At 44.5% G+C, this 14,748-nt stretch overlaps 1 long non-coding RNA gene across 3 annotated transcripts; it reads left to right on the forward strand.

Moving 5' to 3' along the window:
- The first annotated feature begins 5,034 nt into the window (after window positions 1-5,034).
- LOC140470151 (uncharacterized) lies at window positions 5,035-11,591 on the forward strand. 3 transcript variants are annotated; one of them, XR_011956445.1, is made up of 3 exons: window positions 5,035-5,109; window positions 11,376-11,418; window positions 11,511-11,591. It is a non-coding gene; the product is annotated as an uncharacterized lncRNA (long non-coding RNA). The 3 variants fall into 3 exon arrangements; XR_011956446.1 differs by lacking the exon at window positions 5,035-5,109 and adding an exon at window positions 7,610-7,692; XR_011956444.1 differs by lacking the exon at window positions 5,035-5,109 and adding an exon at window positions 7,699-7,866.
- The last annotated feature ends 3,157 nt before the right edge of the window (window positions 11,592-14,748 follow it).

Genomic DNA, 14,748 nt, shown 5'->3' on the forward strand with positions numbered 1-14,748 from the left:
GTGCACGTCGGAAAACACAAATTTGAACGTCCCAGTCCCGCGTTTGCAGTAAATGGGGAATTGCCTCAGCGCGGCTCCAGGGCTGAGTGAGCGCCGCCATCTTTATTCGGGGCAACGATTCACTGGACACGTGCGGAGCCGCCATCTTTGTAGGGGGCAAGGTGCAGCGTTTCTCTGTTAAAAGTCATAGGGCAGGATTTACACAGAGCATATTCAAATCTAGAGAGATAGGTGTTTATTTTTGGATTTGTTTCGTCATTCATTTAAATAATTTGGATGTCAACATAGGAGGTATAGTAAATAAGTTTGCAGGTCATACAAAATTGGAGGTATTGTCGACAGGGAAGAAGGTTACCTCAGAGTGCAATGGGATATTGATCAGATGGGGTTTAATTTAGATAAATGTGAGGTGCTGCATTTTGGAAAAGCAAATCAGGGCAGGACATATACACTGAATGGCAAGGCCCTGGAGAGTCTTGCGGAACAAAGAGACCTTGGACTGCAGGTTCATAGTGTTAAAAACAAAATCAATAAAGTTTAGATGAGATCACCAAAACTGGAAACGAGACAATTTATTCTACGATCTTGCAAGAATCGGACTCCAATTGTACAGAAAAATTGAAGTGAGGAAAAATTCAAATTACTACACCAGTTGTACCTTTGAGTTGTGTGAGGTCATCTTTCCCGACTATGACTGGCTCTTATACGACCCAATCTTTCTTATTGATTTCTATTAATGCCCAACTATGCTCCACCCTTATTGCCCCATTCTCTCCAAGTTGGCCACTTTCCCCTCTGTAAGTGTTGACACAAGGCTAAACATATATCTTGATGTTCCTTCTCACTTGTCCATTGACCATTATCCATAGGTATATCATGATCTGGTTCAACATTTTGTATCAACTCTGCTGGTACATTCCATCCCTGCATATTTCATTGACTTGTATAGCTCAAGCATTTTGGTTATCTCAGCGTTTTGCTGAAAACACAAGTTTTAAACAAAACTTATTTGAACTTTATTTTAAACATTGAACTTATTTGAAACCTATAATAATTACACACTAAAATTAGTATTTAATTAACCATAATTATAGATTCTCTTCCCTAAATACTTATAGAGTTAATAGTTCTCTTGCTGAACCCCTTTTTCTGTATGCTTTTTCTATATCTGCAAAACAACACTTTTCCCCATTTCTAACAATAGTTCCTTGCCAGTCAAGTTGCAGGTAGATAGGATAGTGAAGGAGGTATTCAGTATATTTTCCTTTATTAGTTACAACATCGAATATACGATGTGGGAGGTCATGTTGCTGTACAGGACATTGGTTAGGCCACTTTTGGAATATTGTGTGCAATTCTGGCCTGCCTCCTATCAGAAGGGTGCTGTTAAAGTTGAAAGGTTTCGAAAGGATTTACAAGGATGTTGCGAGGTTTGGAGGATTTGAGCTACAGGGTGAGGCATAAAAGACTGGGGCTGTTTTTCCTGGACTACCATGGGCTGAGTGGTGATGTTATGGAGGTTTATACAATCATGAGGGGCATGGATAGGGTAAATGAACAAGGTGTTTTTCCTGGGGTAGTGGTGTCCAGAAGTAGAGGGCATTGCTTTAGGGTAAACGGGGAAAAATTTCAAAGGGGCCTAAAGACCAACTCTTTAATGCAGTGGGTGGAATGAGCTGACAGAGGAAGTGGTGGAGGCTGATACAATTAAAACATGTTAAAGGCCTCTAAATAGATAAAAGATATGATTAGGAAGCGTTTACAGGGATATGGGCCAAGTAGTTGCACATGGGAGTAGATTAGGTTTGGATATTTGGTTGGCATGGATGAGTTAGACCAAAGGGTCTGTGTCGGTGCTTTACATCTCTATGACTGTGGGATCACAACAGCTAATATTGCTCTGATTCACCTCTGGGCTCCCTCATGGCCACTTTGTCAAAATCTAGCTTCCTCAGTCTTGAACAGGAGGTGTATTTTTGGTCTAATTAGTATTTTACTATTACTTTAACAGAGATTCTTGTAAATTAATTTTTCACTGCTGCCCAGCCCCTGCTCTATTATCAGATTATTTTTTTCTAGAAAATCTTTGACAGTCAAGAATTCTTTTTTCCAATAAGCAAGTGTATGTTCCTTTCATTTCTGACTATCAAATTCTGCACCATTTTCATTCCCTGTAATCCATTTTGCACTCCCTGAAACATCAACTGTGTTTCTCCTTCCAGAGAAACCAGTGATTAATGTCAAAGCCCTGTTGCCTGTGGAGAGGGTGATGTTTGACTTTCTTGTACAGCTGCAGTTTGTGTGGTGAAGGTACTCCCACAATGTGGTTGGGTAAGAGACATTACAGATTACTCATTCAGCAACAGTGATGATTTGAAGATAATGTCCAAATCAAGAACATGCTTCCAATTTCACAAAAATATTATTGGGAACTTTAGACATGAGGCCAGAGAAGGATGATATTTGGTCAGGTGAACAAAAGCATTGCCAAATGAGCAGGTTTTGAGGAAAGTCTGAAAGGAGGAAAGCAGATCTGTGAGGTTTTGACTGCGAATTTCAGACCTTGTTGCTTTAGCAACTGTAGAAACAGCCACACAGGTGAAATAATGATTTAACAAATCATTGGGAGTCTTGAACAGAATGGGTTGTCGAGGTCTCAAAGGGTGTGTGATGCAGTGAGCTAGGAATTAAATCAAGGCTGAGAATTTTAAATTGGAGTATGTGGGCCGGGTGCTGGCAGGTGAGACGAGATTGGGATATCTGGTTGGCATGGATGGGTTGGAACGAAGGGTCTGTTTCCATGCTGTACATCTCTATGGCTCTATGTTGTTGCTTATGAATAGGAGCCTTTTTATTGATCAACAATGTTTGGTACAAGGGAGTACTTGGGCAGCAGAGACTTAGGTTTTCTTGAGATTTCAGGGAGGTTGAATGTGGGAAGCTGGCCAGGAGTGTGTTTGGATAATGAAGTCTGGAGATAACACTAGATGGATGAGAGTATATGAGCTGAGATGAGGGTGGAATCAGCTAGAAATAGTGGTCTTGGACTGGGACTGAGCTATCACACTCTCCTCACCTCTGGGATTCAGCTGGTTGTCAGGTTGTGAATCAGGGCAGTATCACAATTGGGAGCTGAGTGGCCCTGGTGGAACCTAAAATGAGTGTCACTCAGCTGCTGGTTGATAGCCCTGTTGATGACGACTTCCATCACTTTACTGCTGATCGAGTGTGGACTGACAGAAAGAAATTGTCTGGGTTGGATTGCCCTTTGTCTTTGTGTTGAACATGCCTGTTCCACATTGTCGGTAGATGCCAGTGCCTAGGGGTACTTGGCTTGGTGGGTGGCAAGTTCTGGAGCACAAGATATCAGTATTATTGCCAGAATATTGGCAGGGCCCATAGTCTTTGCACTACTTAACCATTTCTTGATGTTATTCAAACTGAATTGAACTGCTTTAAAACTCATATCTGTGATGTTAGAAACCACTGGAGAAGGCTGAGATGGATCATCCACTTGACACGTCTGGCTGCAAATTGCTGCAAATACTGTCATCTTATCTGGTGCATGGTGTGTGAGGCCCCTCCACAAGTAAGGGTGTGGATATCTGTGATGCTTCCTCCAGTGAGTTGTTTAATTGTCCATCACCGTTCACAGCTGGGTTGGCAGAACTGCAGAGCTCCGATCTGTTCCATTGGATGTAGGATCACGAAGCTCTGTTGCTTGCTGCTGATGCTGTTTGATGTGCAGGTGGTCCTGTTTGGTAGATTCACCAGGTTGGCACTTCATTTTTAAGTGCTGCTCTTGGCATGCCCTCCTTTACTGTACATTTGTGATGGTTGAGAGTGGGATTTACAAACCCATGATAATACAGATTGTGCTGGAGTACAGTTCTGCTGCTGTTGATGTCCCACAGTGCCTCAGAGATACCCAGTTTGAGATCCTACATCTCTTCAAAGTCTGTCCCATTTAGAACGGTGATAGTGTCACTCAACATGATGGAGGTTTCTCTCAACTTTAAGGCAAGACTTTGTCTCCAAAAGGAATGTGTGATGGTCGCTCTTACTGATACTGTCATGGACAGATATATCTGCAGCTAGTCAATTCATAACAATGAGATCAAGTATGTTTTTCCCTCTTGTTGGTTCCCTCACCACCCGCTGCACTCAGTTGAGCAGCTATATCCTTTAGGACCTGACCAGCTCAGTCAGTAATTCTGTTGCAGAGCTCGTCTCGATTGTGGATATCGAAATCCTGTACCCAGAGTATGTTTGACGCCATTTTACTTCCTCAGTGCTTCCTCCAAATATTGTTCAACATGAAGGAGAACTAATTCATCAGCCGAGAGAGGACAGTACGTGGTTATCAGCAGGAGCTGTGAGACTTCCTGGTGTCCGGAGTCAATGCTGAGTACTCCCAGGGCAAATCCTCCCTGTCTGTACACCACTGTACCATCACCTCTGCCTGGTCTGTCCTGCCGGTGGGACAGGACATATCCAGAGATTTTAGGAGAAAGTGAAGACTGCAGATGCTGGAGATCAGAGTCGAGAGTGTGGTGCTGGAAAAGCACAGCAGGTCAGGTGATGAAGGGCTTAGGCTCGAAACGTCGATTCTCCTTCTCCTCGGACGCTGCCTGACCTGTTGTGCTTTTCCTGCACCACACTCTCTATCTAGGGATGGTGATGATGGTGTCTGGTCATTGTCTGTAAGGGTTGATTTTGTGAGTATGATTATGTCAGGCTGTTCCTTGATTGGTCTGTGAGACAGCTCGGCACATTTTGGCACCAAACTCCAGATGTTAGTGAGGAGGACATTGCAGCATTGAGAGGGCTGATTCTGTGGTTGTAATTTCTGGTGCCTTGTTAGATACCAAGTGGTCTATCCAGTTTCATTCCTGTGTTGAGACTTTACAGTGATTATTTCAGTGAGCTGGGCCACTGTCAAGTTGGCAGGATTTTTTTCGCCATTGACAATGGTTTCATGGAGATCAGGAGATTCCTAATTCCAGTTTTTTTTTCTTGAATTCAGACTCCACCATCTGCCAAGATGGGATTCGAACCAGGACTTCAGTCATTTGTTTTAATATTCTGGATAAAAGTTAAATACATCAGGTTTGTTCATTCATTTTAAATATCACTTACCCAGGTTTTGTTTCTTTGTGAAACACTGTCCATCATCCTGTCTCCTCCATCCTTCTCTCCAACAACAAGAGTTTGGAGCACATGGAGTTTCTCTGTCACTAAGACTGAGATAATCCGATCTGCTGCTTGCTTCCCTCCCTCCCACTCGCCCGCCGAGCCAAACTGCCTCACGTGGTGTTCCCGGTTTTTGTCCTAAACTGACATCTTTCTCCAATCTCATGTCAAGCCTTATCAGAGCTCACCTTGACCCTTTACCCGAATCTCACTAAACTACAGACTTTCCAACTCTCTTTCCTCCTCCTCCTCTTCAGTCCCCCTCACCAATTCACAGATATTGTTCCTTGTTCTGTCTTTTCTGTTTATGTCCTTCTCTTCCAAAATCCTGCTCCATCTCCATTCTCCAACTCCTTTCTGAATTTCTTGCATTTGGTGTCCTTGGTCCCTCCTGTATCTCACGTACAATGCCAGGAGGTGACATTGTGCAAAAGCACCATGTTGGGTTTCACATGTACACTGACGATGCCCAACTCTTCCTCCCCATCATCCCTCTCCATTACTCCACTGTTACTCAGTTATCAAACTGCTTACCACACTCCCACTACTCGATTAGCTGCAGTTTCCTCCAATGAAACATTGTCACGGCTAAACCCATTACCTTACTGCTGAGCCCCTCCCTCCCACTGGGAACTGTCTAAGGCAGAACTGCACTTTTCACAATATTGCTGTCATATCTGACCCCAAGCTGACCTTCTGATCAGATATATACACAATCACAAACTCCAGGAATTCCAATCTCAAACGTTGTTTGTCTCCTCCTCACCCCAGCTCCATTGCTACTGAAACCCCTTACCCGTGTTGGTGTCCCCTTAAACTTGATGAATCTGAAACGGAAGCCTTGATTCCGTGACTGACACAGAATCTGGTTTCGGACTCCCCCATGATGGGAAACATCCTCTCACTATTTATCCTCTCAAACCCCTTAAGAATCTGGTGGTGGGGTTTGATTGTAGGTGGTGGAAATGGCAGAGGATGAGGTGTTGTATCTGGGTGGATGGTAAGGACTTGGGGAGGGTTCTATCCTTGCAGTTAGAGGTGTGGATTTCAAAGACAGAGGTGCGGGAAGTGAAGGAGACACATTCAATGGTATTGACCACATGGGAGGGGAAATTGCAGTCCTTGAAAAACTGGGCAATTTGGTATGTTCAGGCGTTACTGGAACACTGCAGTAAGCATGAGACACAGATGTTGGCCACGGCACAGGCTCGTGTGTTAAAGTGGCAGGCAGCTGGAAGCTCAGGGTCTGTTTTTGCAGCAGAACATAGATCATTAGTCGCCATTTCCGCCACCTCCACTGAGATGCTGCCAGACACAGGTTCCTGTTCCCTCCATTAACAGAAATGCACCCCCCCCCAGCCAGATCGTAATCCACTCCTTTGTCTTTCCAAATGTTCTGGTTTCTCTTTGGGTTCTGTCCCTCCCTATTATTTACTCTTTAACCCCTATCTCCTGCAATACAAAGTTCTGCAGGTTAGTTGAATTGGCCAAGATAAATTTCCCATAATGTCCAGGGATGTGTAGGTTAGGTGAATTAGTCAGGAGAAATGTAGAGTAATAGGATAGGGGAATGGGAATGGGTATGGGTCTGGTTGGGATACTCTTCGGTGGAATGCTGTGGACTTTTTGGGCCGAATGGCCTATTTCCACACTGTCAGGATTCTAATTTTCCCAGCTCCCATGGGTTCTGAGGAAGGGCCACTGGACAGATTTCTGTTCCCAGATGCTGCCAGACCTGCTGAGATTTCCCAGCACCTTCTGCTTGTTGTTCCTGATTGACACCATCCATACACCTTCCGGGTTTAATTCAGACAGGGGGAGAATCCCACCACTGACCTCACAATGGGGTCCAGCTGATTGATGGCAGCTTCAGACCAATAGGAAAAGGTGGTGGGACTGGTGGACCAAGTGGAACCAGCTGGTCATCCAAACAATGGGAGTGAATGAGGGGCGTGGCCAGTGGGATGACACGTCACCAGTAACTCAGCCGATGCAGTGCCACGTGACTCGGCCGTTGGTGAATGTGGGAGTCGCAAACAGGGAAGGGGAGAGTGGCCTCAGAGACAGGGAGATAATGAGTCACTTTAGACTGGGAAATTTTAATTACACTCTGTGCGGTTCGTTAGTCTGAATTAGAAACTCTGGGTCCCGTGTTTGCAGCAGATGGGAAAACGGCTGCGGCCCTCACACGGTGACAGGTCCTGGGATATGGTCGCCATCTTTATTCGGGGCAAGGTACAGGTGAGGCACATGTGCATGTCCTCTTCCTAGGATGTGGGGTGCGATTTGAAGAGAGGCATTTACACATCAAGCACATACCAAGAGAAAAGTATGTCTTTACTATTCTTCCTTGCACTGACTGTGAGTTTTGTTTTGTGAACTCATTTCATAGGATATTCAATCAGAATAATTGAGGCTGGGATCTCAAAGCAAATTTTTGCAGTCAATGGAGTCATCAGGATCTGAACATCATTGGCATTTAACTGTGGAAGGAGAAAGGTTTGTTCTGTTTGCGGGAAAATATTTCTAATATTTTTGTTAAGCAGAAAGATGTACAAATTCGTGGTTGGATCACCCTTTGGGTATGTGCTGCCTTCTGGGCCCTGCAGCTGAGGAAGGAGATATTGGCCTGAGAGGGAGCACGTATTTATCCAAACTACACCTCGTCTCTTTGTAAGAACTGTCAGATTTCGATCCAATCACCCACTTCATGATGTTAACCTTTCAACTCTTTATTTTCAATTACCTGCAAACTTCTCATTAAAACTCCTTTTGGACTCAAATTCTAGCACCTTTCCAGGTGGAATGTTCCAGCTTCTGACAACTGTCTGTTCATTCAGAAACTGCTGAGGTCCATGTTGACTCTGGGGTTACAAAGGGCTGAATTGAAAGATGAGGAGCTGTCCCTGAGCTCCCATTGAGATGCATTGGAACAGTACAAGAGGCTGAGGGCAGTGTAGGTGTGAGCAGACAATGAAAATGACAGGGCTGCACTGTGAGGGCTGCTTGGCTCAATGAGAGTGTTTTAGAGTTGGATGTAAACAGTGAGGGGAGACAGGGAGAAGGTGAAGCTGAAACTCCGTTTTAGTTCAGGCCATTCAGAAACTCATATGATCCCAATGGGAACAGCCAATTTTTAAGTGATACTTGCGGAGTATTTCTTAACAGTTTTTAAAGTATAACATAACAGGTGAAGTAAAGATTGGTGCTTTTGATTTTAATAGAAATGTTTGTGTGAAGGAAGGTTGCTAGTTCCATTAAATTCTCTTAATGGGTGTAACTAAATGAATAAAGAGAGACATTGAGATAGGAGCCCTCAGACCCGTGGTGTGCTCCTTTTGCACAATGTGGGAAATAAGGGAAGCTTCCACTATCTCTGACGGCTATGTATGCAGGAAGTGGACCCACCTGCAGCTACTGGGAAACTGCTTTTCAGAGCTGGAGCTGAGAGTGGACTCACTGTGGAGCATCTGCAATACTGAGAATGTTATGGACAGCACGTTTAGTGAGTTAGTCACACTGCAGGTGAGGGTTACACAGGCAGAAAGGGAATGGGTGACCATCAGATCAAGAAAATAGACAGGAAGGGAGTGCAGGAGTCCCCAGTGGTTTTCCCCTTCTCAAACAGGTACAGATATACCACTTGGGATTCTGTTGGGAGGTTACGGGTGGGGTAGCCTCTCGGGAAATCAGCAACAGTCAGGTTCATGACACCACAGAAAGGTCTGCTGTACAGAGCGGGAGGAAAGAGAGTGGCAGGGCTAAAGTGACAGGGGATTCAATAGTCGGTGCACAGACAGGCACTTCTATGGCCACAGACATGAATCCAGGATGGTATGTTACCTCCCTGGTGCCAGGATCCGCAATAGCTTGGATAGGCTATCGGACATTGTGGAGCTGGTGGGTAAACAGCCCATGGTGGTGGAATCTTCTCACTATGAAGACCATGGATCATTTACATACTCCACTGCTTCCCACTCCTATCTGCTTCGAAAAGAGGATCACAGAGAAACACGGAATAAAATGGGGTCAGAGTCTCTGGTATAAAACTGTTTAACACAGTGCCCCCATCTTATCCATACTGGTCATCAAGCACACATACTCTGTATGATCATTTCATACCTTTTTGATATTAGAATAGATGATACATGATTAGTTAATGTTTTGATGAGGAAAATGAGCAGAGAGGTTTAGTAATAATTTCTGGAGCTCAGGGTGCATGAATCTGAATTACAAATGGGCTATCCTCAAGGCTGGAATTAGAGAAAGGCACTTAGCACAGAGATTTGTGGGGCTCGAGGAGATTATAAATACAAGGAGGATTGTGAGAATGGATGATGTTACAGAGACAGATGTTTTGTGATACATAGATTGTGAGGATTCTGAGGCTGGAGAGGAATTACAGAGATAAGGAAGAGTTGTGAAGCTGATGAAGTGACAGTGATAGAGAGAGTTGTGAGCATGGAGCAATTTACAGAGACACCGCGAGTTAGAGTCTTAAAGTTATTCAGCATGGAAACACACCCTGTGGTCTAACCAATCCATGTCGACTATAATTCCAAACGAAACTAACTGCACCTGCCTCCAAATATTTCCTATTTATGAACTTTTGCCCATGGTCTTTTAAAGATTGTAATTGTATTCACAGCTCCCATTTCCCCTTGCAGTTCATTCCACAAATGCAAAAATATCCTCATATCGATTAGGATATCTATAAAATATCTATAAAACATCCTAAAATCGATTTAAAACCTTTCTCATCTCTCTTCAAAATGTGTGCACCCGAGTCTTCAATCCCCCTGCGACCCCCCGGGCATTCATTTTATCTACATTCTCCGTGATTTTATAAACCTCTCATAAGTTCACCCCTCAACCTCCTATACTCCAGTGACAGAAATCTCAGCCTATCCAGCCACTCCTTCAACACCACCCCTCCATTCATGGCAACATCCTGGGAAATATCTTCTGAACCTTCTCTAATAACATCCTTCCTATAACGGGGAACCAGAACTGGACGCAGTATTGCAGAAAAGGCCTCACCAGCATCCTGTACAGCCTCAATATTACGTCCCAACTCCTCTACCTAAAGGTCTGAGCAATGAAGGTAGGTGTGCTAAATACCTTCTGAACCACCCTGTCTACATATGACACAAGACCTGAAACACTCGGTCTGTTTGTTCTTTGTCACTACTCAAGGCCTTACTTTTAATTAGTGAAATTAATTAATGAGGCTAAAGGCGATGTCTGTTTTATCAAAATTTAATATCTTACATTTATTCAAATTAAACTCCATCTGCCCCTCTTCAGCCCATTCACCCAATTGATCAAGATCCCTTTGTAATCATAAATAACCTTTGTTACTGTCCACTTTAACAGTTTTGATGTCACCCGCAAACAAAAATGGACCCAGCACCGATTCCTGTAGAACACTACTGTTCACGGGCCTCCAGTCTGAAAAGCAACCCTCCACTATTACACTCTGTTTCCTACCGTTAAGCTAGTTTTGTATCCAGTTGGCAAGCTCTTCCTGAATCCCATATGATCAAACTTTGCAAATTGGTCTCCCATGCAGAACCTTGTGAAAGGCTTTACTAATGTCTAACACTCTGCCCTTGTCGATCTTCTTGGTTACTACCTTAAAAAGCTCAATCAAGTCTGTGAGACACCCTCTTGTGTAACCATGTTGACTGTCCCTAATCATTCCTTAACTCTCCAAATACATGTAAACCCAATCCTTCTGAATGACCTCCAACAGGTCACCCACCACTGAAGTCAGACTCCGAGGTCTACAGTTCCTAGGCTTCTCCTTCTATCCCTTCACAAACAAAGGTACAACATTAGCCACTCTCCAGTCATCAGGTAGCTCACCCGTAGTTATCGATTATACAAATATTTCTCCATGGTGCCCACAATTTCCTCCCACCCAAACTGTTCCCATCCTATCACTTCAGTCACTTGCCCTGTCTGATCAGCCAAGAAAAGGTCAGGTGTTGCTTGCTTTCTGATAGGAACATTTACATATTGATAAAGAACATTTTCTTGGACTCGTTTAACAAATTCTTTCCCAACCAAACCTTTCACACTGTGGTAGTCCCAGTCAATGTTTGCAAAATTGAATCATCTACTATTACCACCTTATTATTCTGACTTTATATCTGAGATCTCTTTGTATGTTCCTTTAGTTCACTCTGATTATTGCGGCGTCTATAGTGCCATCCGACCAAGGTGATCATTTTTTAAATTTTGAAAACACAATTTTATTTTTAAAAAGCGCTCCTCCGCGATTTAAAAATAAAGCTTTTTGTTTATTCACTCAGTTGATGTGGGTGTTTACCCTGAGGGCAGTTGAGAGTTAACTACATTGCTGTGGGTCTGGAGTCACTTGTCGGCCTGACCAGGTGAGGATGACAGTTTCTTTCCCTAAAGGACATTAATGAATCAGATGGGTGTTTTCGAACAATCGACAATAGTTTCATGGTCATCATTAGCCTTTTCATTCTCGATTATATTGAATTCCGATGCCACCATCAGCCATGTTGGGATTCTAAACCTAATCCTCGGAATATTACATATATTACTCGTCTATCAAGAATACCATCTGGCCATTACCTCCCTTTTTAGCAGAGTTTTAAAAAAACATTCCCTCATTCTACAGGTATAATTTGTGATAAAATACTCAAATGTCCATGTGTCGGCCTCTTCAAAAGGTCACTCAACAGAAATCTGTTTGGGGGGAAAATATTTCACTTTTTTGGGGTTTTTTTTATTTTACATTTTTGAGGTAAAAGAAACAAAAATGAATCCAAATAAAAATCTTACATCACGGACATGTAATTTCTGAAGCTGGAGGGGGATTACAGGGACGCTGAGAGTAGTGTGGCTGGAGGGGGATTACGGAGACAGGGAGGGTGGTGAGGCTGGAGGGGGATTACAGAGACAGGGAGGGTGGTGAGGCCGGAGGGGTATTACAGAGACAGGGAGGGTGGTGAGGCTGGAGGGGGATTACAGAGACAGGGAGGGTGGTGAGGCCGGAGGGGGATTACAGAGACAGGGAGGGTGGTGAGGCTGGAGGGAGATGACAGAGACAGGGAGGGTGGTGAGGCTGGAGGGGGATTACAGAGACAGGGAGGGTGGTGAGGCTGGAGGGGGATTACAGAGACAGGGAGAGTGGTGAGGCTGGAGGGGAATTACAGAGACAGGGAGGGTGGTGAGGCTGGAGGGGGATTACAGAGACAGGGAGGGTGGTGAGGCTGGAGGGGGATTACAGAGACAGGGAGGGTGGTGAGGCTGGAGGGGGATTACAGAGACAGGGAGGGTGGTGAGGCCGGAGGGGGATTACAGAGACAGGGAGGGTGGTGAGGCTGGAGGGGGATTACAGAGACAGGGAGGGTGGTGAGGCTGGAGGGGGATTACAGAGACAGGGAGGGTGGTGAGGCCGGAGGGGGATTACAGAGACAGGGAGAGTGGTGAGGCTGGAGGGGGATTACAGAGACAAGGAGGGCGGTGAGGCTGGAGGGGGATTGTTGTCCAAACATCACTATGGTGTACATGGACTGCAGCATTTCAGGAAGACAGTCTATCACCACTTTCTCCAACACAAAGGTGACCAATCAATACTGGTCTGGGCAGCAAAGGCAACCCCCAGTGAATAAAACCAAGCAGTGACCTCTCTGAGCTGACTGGCTGTGAAGTTATAAACATCTCTGGAAATGGAGTGGACAGAGAAGAGAAACAGTGTCATTTCACAGCTGTCCTCCGAGAGTCCTCACCCTTGGAAGTACTCAGAGCCGGGGATCAGCTCAGTGGGTTTCAGTCTCTTCAAACATCAATCTTAGTCTGTTTTATTTTATTAAATCTACAATAGTGAGTAAGGTGAGGGTTTCTTTTTAATGTCTTACAGTTTCTTGATTAAATGTTTAAAATATAAAACATAAGCATTGTTATTCTCGGGCAGTATTTTTCCAGCAGTAAGACTGTGCCTTTTTCTTGGTCTGTAGATTGTTAAGGCAGAGAGATGGCCTGTTGTAGAGTGGCATGCTGTTCCTGTCGGATGAGGGAGATTAGGGAGAGTCTCCATGATCCTGGTGATTATGTCTGCAAGAAGTGTGAATGTAAATCCTATTGGATCGCATGTATTAGTGGAGGAGTGATTAAAGGCAGTGAGGAATTGACAGGAGCCTGGGGGTGTGATAAGGGGCAGTCTCAGGATTACAGGATACTGCAGATACAATCAGGTAGATGGGTTACCTCCAAGAAAGCTAGGAGGGGTAGGCAGGTAGTACAGCAGTCTTCTCTGGCTATCCCCCCTCTCAAACAAGTATACTGTTTTGGAAAATGTAATTGGTAATAGACTTTCAGGGGAATGTAACACTGACAGTCAAGTTACTGTGACTGAGACTGGCTCTACTGTAATGTGCGGTATATCCAGTTCCACACGATCAATGGTGATAGGGGACTCTCTAGTCAGGGGCACAGTCTGCTGTTTCTGCAGCTGACAGTGAGACATCAGAATGGGATGGTGCCTGGGTCAAGGATGACCCTGAGATGGTTCAGAATCTTCTCAAAGGGGAGGATAACCAGTGGGAGGTCATTGTACATTGGTACCACTTTCATGGGAAGGGGAAAGCCTGGGGTCCTGACGAGCAGGGAGATTTGCTAGTGCCACTCGGGAGGCATTAAACCAGTGAGGGATTCAGGGTAATCCTAAAGGGATAGTGAGAAAGGAGGTGAGTCTGAGGCTGGTACTGTTCACAGGTCAGACTGTCAAGGCAGGCGAGAGCAAGTCACAGAATGAGCTGCGACGGACCAGTTACACTGCATTTATTTCAGTGCAAGAGACCTGACAAATCAGGCAGATGGGCTCAGGATATGGTTTTGAACAACATGGTACTGGAATATTATAGCAATTTCAGAGGCATCACTCAGAGATGGATAGGACTAGCAGCTTAATGTTCCAGGGTATAGATGCTATAGCAAGGTTGGAAGGGGGCAACAGAGCAGGGGGATAGGCATCTTTGGATATTCCTCGGAGTACATCCAGGCAGTTATTTGGGTGGCAGTGAGGGGATGATCATCTTATTGGGATTGTATTATAGACCCTCTCCCAATAGTCAGCAGGGAATTGAGACAAAATTTTACCGAGAGATCTCAGTTATCTGTAAGAATAATGTAGTTGCAGTGATAAGGGGTTTTAACTTTACCAACATGGCCTCGGAGTGCTGTAGTTTTAAGGGCTTGGATGGAAACGTATTTGTTCAGTGTGTACGAGAACGTTTCAGATTCAGTTTGTAGGATGTACCTATTAGAGAAGGAACAAAACCTGACCTGTTTTCTTTATTCATTTACAGAATGAGGCTGTCACTGGCTCGGCCAGCATTTATTGCTGCGTTTACCCAGAAGGCAGTTAAGAGTCAACCACGTTGCTATAGGTCTGGAGTTCCATGCAGACCAGACCAGATAAGGATGGCATTTTCCTTCCCTAAAGGTCATGAGTGAACCAGATGAGTTTTCCAACAATTGACAATGGATTCCTTGTGTTCACGAGATTATTTTTTC

The sequence above is a fragment of the Chiloscyllium punctatum genome, chromosome 50 (genome assembly GCF_047496795.1).
Source record: "Chiloscyllium punctatum isolate Juve2018m chromosome 50, sChiPun1.3, whole genome shotgun sequence".
NCBI classification, from domain to species: domain Eukaryota; kingdom Metazoa; phylum Chordata; class Chondrichthyes; order Orectolobiformes; family Hemiscylliidae; genus Chiloscyllium; species Chiloscyllium punctatum.